The sequence below is a fragment of the Periplaneta americana genome, chromosome 15, assembly GCF_040183065.1.
Source record: "Periplaneta americana isolate PAMFEO1 chromosome 15, P.americana_PAMFEO1_priV1, whole genome shotgun sequence".
NCBI lineage: Eukaryota > Metazoa > Arthropoda > Insecta > Blattodea > Blattidae > Periplaneta > Periplaneta americana.
This window is the reverse complement of record NC_091131.1, coordinates 51,076,665-51,092,004: the sequence shown is the minus strand read 5'-3', so window position 1 is coordinate 51,092,004 and position 15,340 is coordinate 51,076,665. Positions and strand designations below refer to the sequence as shown.

At 34.8% G+C, this 15,340-nt stretch overlaps 1 long non-coding RNA gene across 2 annotated transcripts; it reads left to right on the top strand.

Annotated features, from left to right (window-relative positions):
• Positions 1 to 848: 848 nt before the first annotated feature.
• LOC138714917 (uncharacterized) lies at positions 849 to 14,808 on the top strand. Of its 2 annotated transcripts, XR_011336115.1 has the most exons (5): positions 849 to 1,074; positions 1,301 to 1,409; positions 4,240 to 4,401; positions 4,963 to 5,117; positions 14,237 to 14,808. It is a non-coding gene; the product is annotated as an uncharacterized lncRNA (long non-coding RNA). The 2 variants fall into 2 exon arrangements; XR_011336116.1 differs by lacking the exon at positions 1,301 to 1,409 and having other exon boundaries at positions 850 to 1,074.
• The last annotated feature ends 532 nt before the right edge of the window (positions 14,809 to 15,340 follow it).

The following is a 15,340-nucleotide window of genomic DNA, read 5'->3' as shown; positions in this document are numbered from 1 at the left end:
TAGAGTTGAAAGTATGATATGTGAATTAATTAATGATGACGAAATGAGTCCGGGATCCAACGCCAAAAGTTACCCAGTAATTCTGCTTCAACTGGTTGAGGAAAAAACCCTAACCAGGTAATATGTCACAACCAGCATTTAAACTCGAGCCCCCTCATTTCATGGTCAAACGTGTGGACTTAGATTATTTCATAATACTATTTATTTATATATATATATATATATATATATATATATGTATAAACAGCATTTTTATTAAGCGTCAGTTGGCGTCTCTGTAACGTGCGGGAACAGTTTGCACGGTTTCAGAACCTGTTCAACAGGTCTTGTTGAAGAGAGGCTCGGGGCAGAATCATCGACCATGTGAGATGGCCAAGAGCACGTTGTGAGATTGATAACTGCGCATGCGCGGCCATCTCATGCACTGCCAGTGGGATCCTTACCGGCATTTTTACTCTGTCTGTGCGATCCTTACAGTGTTGCCAACAGGACGGAAATTCCGTCAGCGGAGGGAAAAGATTGGCTTCGACGGGTGACGAATTTTCTGGCGGAAAGTACAATTTACATCGTATTTTGACTTTTTTAGCTGGTGTTATTTTTAATAGTTTAATTTTTGAGGTAGAGTAGACGAACCCAGCACATCAACTGCAGAACAAGAGGCCGATGAAGTGGATGTATTATAATTATTTTAATTAAAATTAGTAAGGAAGTTGCGTTAATATTTTCTTTTATTTGTATATAAATATATTCAGTGAATCTTATTTCTTTTTAATTTTGACTGATTCTGACGGATTTCCAGGTGTTTAGACTTATTTACGGGGATACAATATATTATGTGTTGGCAACACTGGATCCATATCATGCGAGTAAATGGAATGTTGTTGTTCGAATTCTGTTTGTGTATATTTACGTGTGAATATAAGAATATGCCACGGAAATGTTGCATACCTGCCTCTAAAGGCAATTATTTAACTGGTTCGAAAGTCAGTGTATTTTTATTCCCTAAGGACGAAGATTTACGCCGAAAATTAACAGGCGCTACATCGAGATCATTTTCTCCCAACTAAATGTGAGGTAAGTATTTAGTATTAGCTGGTGATTAATGTACGAGTAAATATAATAAGTGTAAGTAATGTAAGATACGTATATAATATTGTGCAAACAATTTAAAACCCCTATCTTGTAAATAGTGTTTCAATGTGCATCACCAACTTTTAAATAAGAGGTTATGCAACATCAAGACGTGATATATTGTACAGCTTGAGAAATAAAAACTAATGAGTATTAATTTGTTTCCCAGGTATGCGAGTTACATTTTGAAACTCAGAATATTGAAAACAAGCATCAGTGTATGATTCGAAGACTGGGAGATTATGAACAACAATTATAACGTCCCTGCCTTAAGAAAGGTAAGTTGCAATTTGTACAAAGAGACTAATTAAGCCACATAAGCTATAATAGCTTAGGCCTAATTTAGCAGAGAAATTGGTTATCGCTATTTTACACTAAACCTTGTTTTGAAATTAAGACTAGTACTGTCTGATAATAAATCAACAAAAAAAATTGCGAATTATCTACAAATAAGACAATTTATAAAGAAAAAGAGTTGCACTATTTCTCATTGCGTTGGGATGGCGTCGTAGAAGTACATTCTTGGCATTAAAGGCTCACGCGCATTAATACGTAACAGATGACAAGCGCGGAACTTTCAACAGCGATGTGTCGAAGAGAAAAGAATGGACATTTTAAAGAAAAGGAGTTACTTCGACATGATTTTGGGAAGAGTTGTAGACTTATGCGCAGATGACCCTTAAGGTTTGACAGTGGTCAAGGGTGTATTTTTTATTTTAAAGAAATAAATTATTTAAATAGCTTACGAACTTTGCATTATATAATTTTAATAGGCAATTTTGGTGTATGTTAAAAAATGTTATGTTTTATTTAACGACGCTCGCAACTGCAGAGGTTATATCAGCGTCGCGGGATGTGCCGGAATTTGGTCCCGCAGGAGTTCTTTTACATGCCAGTAAATCTACTGACATGAGCCTGTCGCATTTAAGCACACTTAAATGCCATCGACCTGGCCCGGGATCGAACCCGCAACCTTGGGCATAGAAGGCCAGTATTTTGGTGTATGAATTAGAAATAATAGAACTGTAGGCTATTACGGTATTGTTCATAAATATGTTGGGTCATGTTCCTGTATGTCTCCATCCCAAATAGCTGTCACTTTTTCTTACGAGAGAGCAATATCGTCTACAATTTCTAACTTTGCATCTCACTCTTCGGAAGTTTCCTAGTACCCGATACCCGCTACATAAGCTGTTAAGTCAGCCATTGTTGTATAATCATAAAAAATGTATATTTTCCTGGACCAAAAATATATTACAAACTGTCTAGAAACACACCTAGTAACAAACTATTAAAATTCTTTTCAGAAATCAGCTACTGTGTAAACACAAAAACGACCTATGTAACGAGTATCAGGTACTAGGAAACTACATACTCTTCTTCTTATCAATCTCATATCTTGTAAAGTTCTTAACGTGTTCTCATTGCCTTATGAAAAGGTTTGGATAATATCTAATATACCTCTAACATCCATGATTGTTTGAAAATTGATGTTGAAAGTTCCGCGCTTGTCATCTGTTACGTATTAATGCGCGTGAGCCTTTAATGTCAAGAATGTACTTCTACGACGCCATCCCAACGCATGAGAAATAGTGCAACTCTTTTTCTTTATAAATTGTCTTATTTGTGGATAATCCGCAAATTTTTTTTGTTGATTTTTTATGAGACAATACTAGTCTTAATTTCAAAACAAGGTTTAGTGTAAAATAGTGATAACCAATTTCTACGCCCGACCCAATTTTTATTCCATACGTTTTTTTTTCTATCCCAAGATCATTAAGAATGGTGAATATTATTGATGCTTGTTTCCTGTATTTCTTAAAATAATGTTATGTGACATGTTAGTTTTTATTTATCGTTATTTACGTAAAAATGATGCGCCAAAAAATAAAAAATAATAATTTCATACTCACTCTACATCCTATATATTCACATTTGTTTTTCAGTGATTTATTAAAGAATGTACCAGTGTTTAAAAGACTTAATTTAGAAACATGTTACATAAATCATCCTTGTGCCAAAAGAGAATGCTCCTTGGACCAAATTATCGTATTTTGCAGTGGCTGTCAGTACTCGCTGAAATGGGTAATAATATAATACAGTATAATTATGTTGTACGTAGCAAGCAGGATATTGGGGCTGGAAGCCCCGATGATGATCCGACGTGTAGCACATGTTGTAAAAAGCGGGGTATCGGGGCTGCAAGCCCCGATGATGATCTGACGTGTAGCACATGATGTAAAAAGCGGGGTATCAGGGCTGCAAGCCCCGATGATGATCTGACGTGTAGCACATGATGTAAAAAGCGGGGTTTCGGGGCTACAAGCCCCGATGATGATCCAACGTGTAGCACATGATGGAAAAAAAGCGGGGTGGACAGGCACTGAAAAGTGACTTTTCGAAAGCATAGTGATGCGCATTTGACAAACGCAGTGTATGTACTTGCTAATAATCCCTTTTTATTTGTCGTTATTTACGTAAAAATGATATGCCAAAAATTAATAATAATTTCGTACTCCACTTCCTATATTCACATTTGTTTTTCAGTGATTTTTTTAAACAATGTACCGGTATTTAAAAGACTAATTTAGAAACATGTTACATAAATCATCCTAGTGCCAAAAGAGAATGCTCCCTGGACCAAATTATTGTTGAGATATCTATTGTCAATTGCTTTTATTTGTCAGTAGGCATTGACTGACAAGCAACAAGTTATACTAAATATGTTTAAGATTAGTATAAAACTGGCCTATGTCTCCTATAGTGGGCAGGACATAAGTAACATTCACCCAAAAATATAATACAAAGTGACTAAAATCACGTCAGTAGTAACAAATTGTTTAAATTTTTTTATTTAATTTTTTAATTTTGTAGCATTTAATGTTTATCAAATATCGAATGCTAAAAACGCTAATCGAACCATTACTTCCGCTGACCTTTTTTTGCGTATAATGTGTGATGGGTGGCCCCTATAATGCATCTGTTCCCATTCTATAAACAATCATTAAATAAGAATAGCATAAATTCTTTAGACCATCCCCCCCCAAATAAAAATGCTGCAGTTATGCCGTTTTTGCACACAATTGAACCAGTGTGAATATGTTGCAGAACTTGAGAACTTATCCAGGGAGGCCAGACTTGGAAGCAGAAGGTGTTCACAAGAAAGCCAGAAAGAATTTAGAATAAACAAGAGGATAAGAAGACAGATTATGAAGATGCTGATAATCCGGAGTCTGAGAGGAAATGGTTATAGGTTATAGCATAATGACTGTGAGTACTATAAATCTTTGAGCTCATTCCCTCAATTTTTATTATAGCCTTATATACCTACACTCTGAAATTAATTTTCCTTCTTATTCTTCTTTTCTGACTCCACTTCTCAGAGTGGAAGTTAGACTCTGCTGTGTGCCTCCATTTTTTTCTCTTCCATTCCTTGGCTTTCAATTCTGTTTTATCACATCAAGATGTGGCTCTAGACTACATGCATGTTGTCCTTGACCAGCATTAGTTTTTTGTCTCCTAGAGTGAAATTCCCCTCCCCACATTTTCTCCAGTACCCAGGGGTTCTTCATTCACGTCGTATGTCCTATCAATCTTAATTTGTTAATGTATTGTGGTCTTACATTGTAGTATTCAATTCTTTGCTATACATTTTCTCTATCCCTTTCATTGATTTCATGTATGCTACGAATTGGTATAGTTGTATTCAACCTCCACCGAAAATGTTAGCAGCACTGATTCGAAAAGCATCCCTAATATTTTTTGAGACCAAGATATTAAAATTGCTTGTTGACTTAAGATGAAAATTATAGCCATGTGAATATGTTGCAGATCTTGGAAAATTATCCAGGCAGGACCAGACTTGGAAGCAGGTCATGTTTACAAGAAAGCTACAGAGAATTTAGAATAAACAAGAGGATAAGAAGACATTATGGAGATGCTGATAATCTGGAGTCTGTGGAGGAATTGGTTATAGCATATGACATGTGAGTATAGTCGGCACAACATATGGTTAGGTGCTAAAAAATCCAAGATGGCTGTACTTCAGTGTTACCAACTTTGAACGTAAAGCACTAATATTAATTCTTTTCCATAAATTGAACAAATTGTCAGTGGAGAGCATTTAAAAATTGTCGATCACCAGATTAAAACAAACTCTGAGGAAAAAGAAAACAGTTTATGCCACAAAAGATGGTATTATGTGCCTTAAATCAAATTTGAGCAGCAATATAAACGGTCATGTCTTAAAAAAAACTTATTCTTCTTAAAACTACATTACATTCATCGCTGTTATTTTGCATTTCTTTTGCTGCACATAACTTATTCCTCTTTGATACATATAGATACGTATGTATAAATATAATTAAATAGTAAAATGGGAATTGTGAAATTTTAATTTTTAACTAACCAGGTAATGAAAATTTAAAAATCATACTTACTTTTCACGACCAATCTCTATACAAAAAGAATTAAACTTTAATTTTGTGTAATAAGGATTCGTTTCAACCAAATGAAAGGACAACTGAAGTATTTTTATTTTTTCACGATTAATGGAGAAGGGTGATGTAATTATATATTTATTTATTACGTTGTTGTATAACATTATGGAATGCTGACAAGGTGATATATTAAATCAGAATTACACAATTTCAATATCCCGACTTTTGCCTCAGGACTAAGGGAATACTTCGACAAAGAACAGGTTGCAAATAACTTTATATTATTTTTTTATGATACAATTTAACATAAATCACAGTTAGGCAACAACAAAAATACACAATTAACAATCAACTATATTATTTTCTGAGTAACAGCACACTTGTTTTATTTTTCTGAAAAACACAAAGTGATATAAAGAGAAAATAACTATGGTTTTGGACAGACATATTATGTTTACTCCAGCATTTGCATCAGCCAATAATTCTGAAATTAGTCATTATATTACCAAATTTCCAGACGTCCTCTTCCTTAACCAACCTCTTGATAATGTTCGTTGGCATCATAGGATGCTTTGAGACTAAAAGAAAGATAGAATTTGGTTTAACACAGAAATTATCAATGTTAAAAGAGGATCTGTGCATGTTTTATATAAGAAAGTAATTATACATAGCCCCATTTAACAGTAACTGAATTACTTTTTAGTGGAATTATAGTGGACATTATGGTACACCGGGGACAGAACATCTAGAGGCTTGGAGACCGTTACTTTTAAGTGGTCCGACCACCCCCTCCTACCGCACTAGCAGGTACGGTACCATTCATCTGCAAAACATTTTCTGAACGGAAGTTATTGTATTGTGAAAGCGCAGCTGGATCAGTGAAAATAAGTGGTCAACGTTTTCAGTTAGTAGTGCAACGAACAATTCTGCTGTTTGCGGGCTCTTCTGTAGTGACGTTACTGAAGCTCTAGTTGCTCTGTCCCAGGTATAACAACACTGGACTGGACAATTAATCATGTAAATATCAGTAGAAAAAGGAGGGGAGGGGGGGGGAAATTAAAATTAGAATCAAAAATATTGTGAATTTTATTAGTAACAACAATGTAATTTATTCTTCCAACAATAATTCCTTTCTACAATTCACCTTAAACGCTCTCGTCAACAATTGGATTTTCACTCAACACAATATTCGTTATAAAACTCCACCGACGACAATGACAATTTACTTGGACTAGTATGAACAACAATGAACTGTTAATCTTAACTAATATTTACAAAGCACTATTTACAAATCAGAACTATCAGTTCTCAGTTCACAGTTATGTCGCCTTTCACTCCGCTTATGTCGCCTTTCACTTATGTCACTTTTCATCTCCGTTTTCACTTCACTTATATCGTTCTTAACCTCAGTGATGTGCTTGTTCATGTCGTCTTTCATTTCTGCTTTCACGTCACTTATGTCACTTTTCATCTCCGTTTTCACTTCACTTATATCGTTCTTCAACTCACTGATGTGCTTGTTCATTTCGTCTTTCATTTCTGCTTTCATTTCCGCGATGGCTTGCAGGATCTGGTGTAGGTTCTCCATTGTCGATAATGTCCCGATTCTGACACCAATGTGAATTTTATTAGTAACAACAATGTAATTTGTTCTTCCAACAATAATTCCTTTCTACAATTCACCTTAAACTCTCTCGTCAACAATTGGATTTTCACTCAACACAATATTCGTTATAAAACTCCACCGACGACAATGACAATTTACTTGGACTAGTACGAACAACAATGAACTGTTAATCTTAACTAATATTTACAAAGCACTATTTACAAATCAGAACTATCAGTTCTCAGTTCACAGTTCTTCTAGCTCAGTCACTCGAGTTCACAGTATCTCGAACCACAGACCTCCAGAGACAGTTCACTGTACTCGAACTCAGGTCCCTCCAACTGCGGTCCACTGCACTCGAACTCAGGCCTTCGGATGCTGACGCAGATGCGGACGCACACTCGAGTCGAACTCCAGTACACAAGACTGGCTTGCTTGCTCTGGCTTTCTCACTGACTGGCTGACTAATCAACTGAAAACTGCTGTCGTTCCTTCGCGTCCTTAATTTATAACCACAGCGACGTAGCCTCGAAAGTTCCACGCGTCTCTAGAGATGGCACTCCAGAAAAATCCAGAGCTCTCTCCTCTCTACCAGCACCAGATGCGCGCGCACTCTCTCTCCACTCTCTCGCCGCGTTGGCCCTTTCCCCTCTCTGCCGCGCGCCATCCCAAAGTGCTCCGCGCGATCTTCTCTCTTGCGGGACGCTGGTCGTGAGTTCGAATCTCACGTCGCTGTCACAATATATTACGTTGTACACAGAGTGAAAATTAATACTGCATAAATAACATTGTACCGGTATGTAAAAATACGACATCAGGCTTTGAAACAGAAATGTTGAAAATAAGCCAAACTTTCAGTGCAATCTATCTCAAGGATCTGGCAAGTTTTGAAGCAAAATACCACCCTCACAGAATTCTTTGCTTCTGAAGGTACAGAATTCTTTGCTATATCATATTTTGTGAAAAAAATAGTGGTACTGATACAAGACATCTCATTATCAGACACTTTCACTTTCCTCTGAATTAATGGTGGCCTCTGATGTGTCTGTCCAGCTGCAAGTCGTTGTGCAAAATGGATGTCGGAGAGGTTGGTGTATTGAAGACCAGCCTCCTATCTTGGGCAATGATTGTGTTGATAAATTGGTATACACAACTCGCTTCATATGGCTGAATGGCAAACAGTCAATTAGCCACCATTAGACAAAAAAAAATTAGTTATGAATTACTTACATTTAGAGAATTACCTTTTCAAGTGTCGTTTATTCCTGTTTGCATTGTCTGGCAGTGGTACTCCATTCTGTCTCAGCCATGTCTACAAAATTCACATTTAAACATAAATAATGCAACTTAACATCACAGTTCATTACTCAGATTCTATAGAAATTATATTTACCATTAACTGATCTCGTCTCCTTTTGTTGTGGGATTCAGTTGCATGTAAACTCAACCACAAGCATTAGTTTATAATGAAGTTGCATTAGATTAGGTTACAAAAAAGTCTTCGTATGTTAAATTATTTGCAAATATTTTTTAACACACTATCATGGATGCATCCTTATGGAATAAGATGTATACTGATCCTGTCAAATATTATCTATAAAAATAGGTAGGCCTACTTACAAGAGATTTGCAATTCTTGTCATTAGAGCCACTTTGGTTTGGCAGATAGGCTATCTTCCTATTCCGCTTCAGCCTTTAATTGTCTGTACATATTAACCACTGCTTATTGTAAGCTGCTCTGTAACGAAAGCCTTTTCTTTCTTGATGTAGGCCTATAAGTTCTTCAGACTCTTTCTTTCTGGCCTAGATCATATATGTAACAGATATGTCGGGCTTATAGGCTTTGAGGTTAACAATTTTTGTCATTTATACTACGCTGCCATCTAGTTATTACATAAGGAGTCACGTCATAATTCCCATTTGAATTGCATTAGCAACTGTGCTGCCATCTCGTGTTCGTTTACAGCGGACGGGTGGCGATCCTGGCGGTTGTTCTTGTCAAAGTGCTGCCGATTATAACGTAGCGAGGAGTTATCTGTTACATATATGATCTAGGTTTCTGGACATGTTATAATCTTAAAATAAAATGGTTATTACATTTTAAAATATGAACTATACATTAACCTAACTTCAACCTTGATTTTATTCACTTTCATTAGACTGAAAATTTGTAAGGTTATGTAAAATTATATTACGTAATTCTCCAAAACAACTTCACCATAGGAGAGACAATTTTCTTTTGTTCCACTGACTTCTATGAGACTTCTTTTGAGAGTTGCCTTCGATCAGGGTTGGCACTTTTCTCTTATAATGAAGTTTAGATTTACCATAATACGGGGTCAATAGTAACGAATTTTTGCTGTTTTTTATTTGTGTCAAAGACTAAATATAATAATAAGAATGTTTGTGTTTTTATTCGTAATTAGCGAACAAATAAACACACTCATTGTTATATTTATTCTTTGAGACAAACAAATAAAATATAATAAAAATTCGTCCCTATTCACCGCATATTAAGGTTACAGTTACTATTATACTTACGAACTTGTAGGAAGGCGTCCCTTCCATACCACGCTACTACAAGGAACATTTCTTGGAAAGAAGTAATGTGTGATGGAGTTACACCTATAAAGTAGCAGAATATTAATGCGAAAATCTGTCACTAGTATTGAAAATTATAAATTGCCACACAAAATTACAGTAAAGTTTCTAAGATCTATGTGACATTGATTTTGTTCATTGTTGGTAGCCTGTTGGAAAGGAGTGTTATGCAACTGAAATTTAAAATTTTTTTTTGCATGATTGAAATATCGAGTGCAATATGTAGGTTTTGTTCTGACATATATACACGGTGAACCATAAGTAATGTAATTAGGGGGATATTCTTTGAGATAATTGAAACGAAAAAGTTTAATACGATTTTACTTTGTTTCAAAGATAAAAATTGTTTGTTATGAAACATTTTATAGCATGCTTTGGAGAATCCATCGATTTAATTCCCAATATACTCAGTTTAAGAGAGGAGTGTATTATACCTAATTAATGTTATAAAGAATTTTAGTTTTGTTCTTTAAAGGTGAAGAAATTTGATCGGAACAAATGTAACTCTTCATTATGCAAAGGAATTTTACAATGTGACATTTGTTCGGATCAAATTTGTGCGAATTCGAAGGAGAAAACTAATCTTCTTCCCATCATTTATTATCATAATACACTGCTCTCTTAAATTGACTGAGCATATTGGGAATGAAATCAATTGCTTTCCCAAAATACGTTATGAAATGTTTTTTATAAAACTTTTTTGTTTGAAATATCTCAAAGAATAACCCCCTGAAATTAATGGCATTAATTACGGTTCACTCTGCAGTGTTATTTATTGTACAGATACGGAAATAAAAAAAAATGCGTCACGGCCCAATTCCCGGGACTGGAGATCTGTTCCTTGTGTTGCACTTTTTCTGTGACGTCTTCATGGTAGATCTGAGTTGTGCTGACCACAAGTTCAGGAGGACCTGCAATTCGGGATAGTCTAGTATAATAAAGTAATTGTCACTTAGGTTAACAGGTTGCTACAGATACATATAGTTGTTTCAGTCTGAATTAGATAGAGAGTAAAAATACATTGTCGACTGTATTAAACTCAACATCTAATTGCTTATGAAAATAAAGTTTACTGCCTGTGTAGGAAGGGAGAAAGATAATTGCTATTAAACCAATGGCAGAGGTCTTCTTTTTAATGTTATATTAACTTATTGACAATATTGAAATTTTCCATTCTAATATATACAATGTTGAAGATTTAAGTGGTCTAATATAAGATTGTTTTTTTTTTAATTAATAATTATTATTAACTGTTGGATATCATTTGAAATTGTATTATGTATACTGAATATGACATGACGGCTGGATATAATGTATGTACGTATGTTATATAGAGAGTGAACAATAAGTATGGAATATTGCTAGAAACTTGCTAAATTCTAATTTTATATAAAAAATTATACAAAAGTTGTTACAGATAAACCAGACAATAAGATACCAGTCGTCGAAAAAAGTTATTCAGGCATACAGAGTGTGACAGTGAACTAATTTTTTTAAATGGCAACCTATATTGAAATTGACATATTTCGAATGTCCATGAAATTTTACATATGAATACGTAGAAATTTTAACTATGTATTACACTTGTTTCGTGGAGTCCAAAGTTGAGGCAAATAAGTACCCATATGTAAAATCATGTTGAGTAGGTCACGAAAGTAAACAAAACACTTTCACTAACCTAACAGATGCTCAAAATGAAAACCATTCACAGCCAAGCAATGTCCCTGCCTATCACGAAAACAGTCCATTGTCTTTCTCACAGTTATATGACTGATCTATTTCATCTCATATCTGCAATGGATAGTTGACTGGTACTTTGTTTGAATATGTACAATAAGACTCCAAATACTTCATCACTTTTCAACATAGTCCCCACTATGTTCAATGCAAGTGTTCCTGTTATACAGGGTGAACCAGAACTCTACAGACAAACTTTCACAGGTTGTTCAGGGATGTTGGCTGAGTATTTTGCTATAAGAACCTGTGATCTCCTGTGACTTATTACTGAGTAATGTGTTGTTGATGTGTTTACTTGTAGCATGTCGTTTGGACGGTGATAAGATTGATTGTGATAGATTAAAAGAAAAAATTAAAAGTAATCAACTAAGTCCTGTACTGTATATGTGTAATACTACGATCTAATATGTGAGTCTAATTTTTTATTTATACATTGAGGTACTTTTTGACTCATCCTCGTAATAAGAAGTGTTTGTTGTACACCAACGAGTTGGCCAGACCAAGAAAGTCTTATGGCCCCTTCACACTTACTTGTCGCGCTGCAGCATCGTAATGTATTTAAATGGTTAACTGCGGTGCGGTGCTTTCGGTATTCGTCAGGAAGTATAATTTTGAAGGCGCATCAGAGTCGAAAGTTGTCGGGTGGATGCTCGGCTCTTTCCGTTAAGAGGCTGAATTGTTGACATAACAGTCAGCTGTGTTTTTATGTAGCCAATCTGTGCGTCTTAACTTCTTTAGAGGTTAGGGATTGAAAAAGATTGTGAAAAACTGATTAATTTGCTGAAGAAATATCCATTTCTTTATGGCATAAAACCGCAAATACTGCTGAAATAAAAACATACGTAATAATATCGGGAGGTAAATAAGTGACATGCTATGAAACGTTACAGATTAGAAACAATCAAACGATCCGCGACGCATATGTGTGAACGGGACATGAGAATTATATATTGTTGAGTATCGAGATAATATAAAGAAGTTAATTACAGTTTTTTAATCTGTACCAGATAGGCCCTAATAGCAGTGGTTGATACTACATTAAAGCAGTTAGCCATGGGTGTGTCGATTGATATGCTTTCGGTAATTAATTAAAGTTCGTAACTTTCGATAGTTGACAGCGATGAGAGTAACGGAACGGCACCAAAAGTTTAGTGTCATTGAATCTACATTCACTGTGAATCGTAGTATAAAGATTCGAAAAGGAAAAATGTTCATTGTGAGCTGTCTTAAGTAACCATGGTTCCATTAAGTAAGATTACGGAAGTCTTGTGAGGTATTAATTGACTGCATTCGCTATGTACATATTTACGTAGTCACAGTAACAAACGTACTAGAACAATGTAATAAAACTGTGTAAAAATTACGCAGAACATTTTGAGAGAAGGGATCTGGGGAACCATGAAGTCAGATGGAGATAGAGTTTTAATGTGTTTACCGCTATGGCTTACTGTTTTGCATATTGTAAACATTTATTTACATTTTAAGTTATTGTCATATCGTTTAGAAATATGAGTCAACGTTACTGTACTATTTTGTACTGACAACCAGTGTTCGAAATGACAGCCACCAGGATTTATTATTTACATGTAGGCAATCCATCATGTTTTGTTTGTTTACCTATGGTCGTGTCTATTGTATTTACATAGTTGGTAGAGTACGTTAATTCTGATTAGAGAAGGTTATGGAAGTGATTTGAAATGCAAATAAATATAAGCAGTAGTTATAAATGAATGAAAGTAATTCAAAATTAGTGCAAATGATAAATGTGGGTAATATGGGAAAGAATACGCGATAGTGAATTATATGTCGAAGTTCTGTCTTGCTAATCTGAATTCGCATCATAACGTTAATATCACTGATTAGATGTATATCGATATAACGAGGGATTAGTAAATAGATACAAGTTGAGATATCGCTGTAAAGTGCATATCGCTATGAAATAACAGCAGCCAGTGAGTACAAAAGTTGAGGTGTCCCCTAGAAAATTACATTTGTGAAGTAATTCCATTTCTAAAGATGTTTAGGCCGGTTACACACTATACCGAGAGATGTGTAATGTGAAATGTGTGCCGAGAAATACGTGAGCGAGGCGAGACAGCATTGTCCACACACAGCACCGAGAAATGTGTAATCGAACCAAAGAGTACAGAATAGAAAATAGTTGCCAGTGTTGCGCGGTAGCCATCTTAATTTAACCTATCATATTTTCATGGTGTAGTTCTGTTGTTTTAAATTTTTTAGTAATATTTTGATAAATTTAAATATGTCGATCCGGTGTGCTATATGGCAGAGGAAATAAGAAGTCCAAGAACTTACCTGGAATAACCTTCATAGGTATGTATGATCAACTAATGACATTATATACTTAAATATCCGGAGTTGTCTGTAGTTTATTAATACTTAAATTTAACTTGTATTACAACTTTCCAAAGGATCCTGAGGTTAAAGCTGTTCGGACACCTCATGTTGTCATTGCAGCACAATTTGTTCCAGTCACTTCAAGGAGGAGGATATGGATCGCATGACCTTACCATATGTGTATCAGAAAGGGGGCTGTGCTGTATATATTTGCACCCTGAAGTGGCTGTCATTTCGAACACTGGTTGTCTGTACAAAAGTTAGAAGAGCATTACACTGATAGTTAACCATAATAATATTGGTATATCTATTTGCTACTGTGTATGAAGTAGGCTCGTTATGTTATATGAATTATTATTTTCAGGAAAGAAGAAAAGTAAAATGGAAGTTTGCTGAAATCTTTCTCTCCCTCTCTCTACTGTGACAGTTGTAGACGAAGTTGGGACCTCCATTATGTCATTGGAAGCTGATACTGAAAATGAAATTCGGATTGTGTCAAAGAAGAATAAGGAAGTTAAGGAAAGAATAGTTTTGTGTACAAGAAGAGAATAAGACATTGCAACAGTATAAATGGCGAGTGGTGAAATCATTGGGTGATTTGAAAGATGTGTTGGAAACTGTGAAACAGAAAACTTTGTTTGAATACTAGTTTTGTGATATGTCACATTCCATTTCAAAGACTTTTGTATCTCTTCTCAAGAGACATATGAAAGGTTAATGGTAAGAAGCAAAAGAAACAGTGTGATGAAAACTTACCGGTAACAATTAATTTTCTTTCCCCTAACACATATAACTTTGTTAAAGAATTTGATACAGCTCTTCCTAATTCTCGGACTCTATACAAATTGTACAGTATCGTAAATGCAGTTCATTGTACAGATAAAAATTAGATATTCATTTTCTCAGAATAATATAAATAAAATGTTAATATACAAATAATTGTATTTTTTGTATGTTAATATGTTGTAGCCTATAGTTTGAACCTTATAAATCATCCAATTTCTTAATAAAAATATAGCAGTGGATCAAACAAAAAACCAACAGTTTAATAACACTAAAAAGGTAAGTAGTTTACATAATTTCGTGATGCACAACATGAATTAATGAAATATAACTTTTGTTTATTTTCTTTGAGAAGTTCAGTTTTGATTGTTACTCCATTAGCATGAAAAGAAAAAGATTTATATTGCATAAAACTGCAATAAGTGTATTTCACAGATTCTTTGATGCGAAAGTGGCTCTGGAACTGTGTGTTGTTCAATTTTTTTTTTCACGGCCTTCAGTAACTATGACAATGTGTTCATAATACTGGAGGTGATGGAGCTTCTTTCATGACATCCAAAATATTTGGCAAAATTATCAACATAGTTCCAGCACGAACAGTAATATCTAATATAAAATCATATTTTTTCATTGTTAAGTATTATGTGATAATGAAGTCATAATTTCATTCATAGCCAATCTTAAG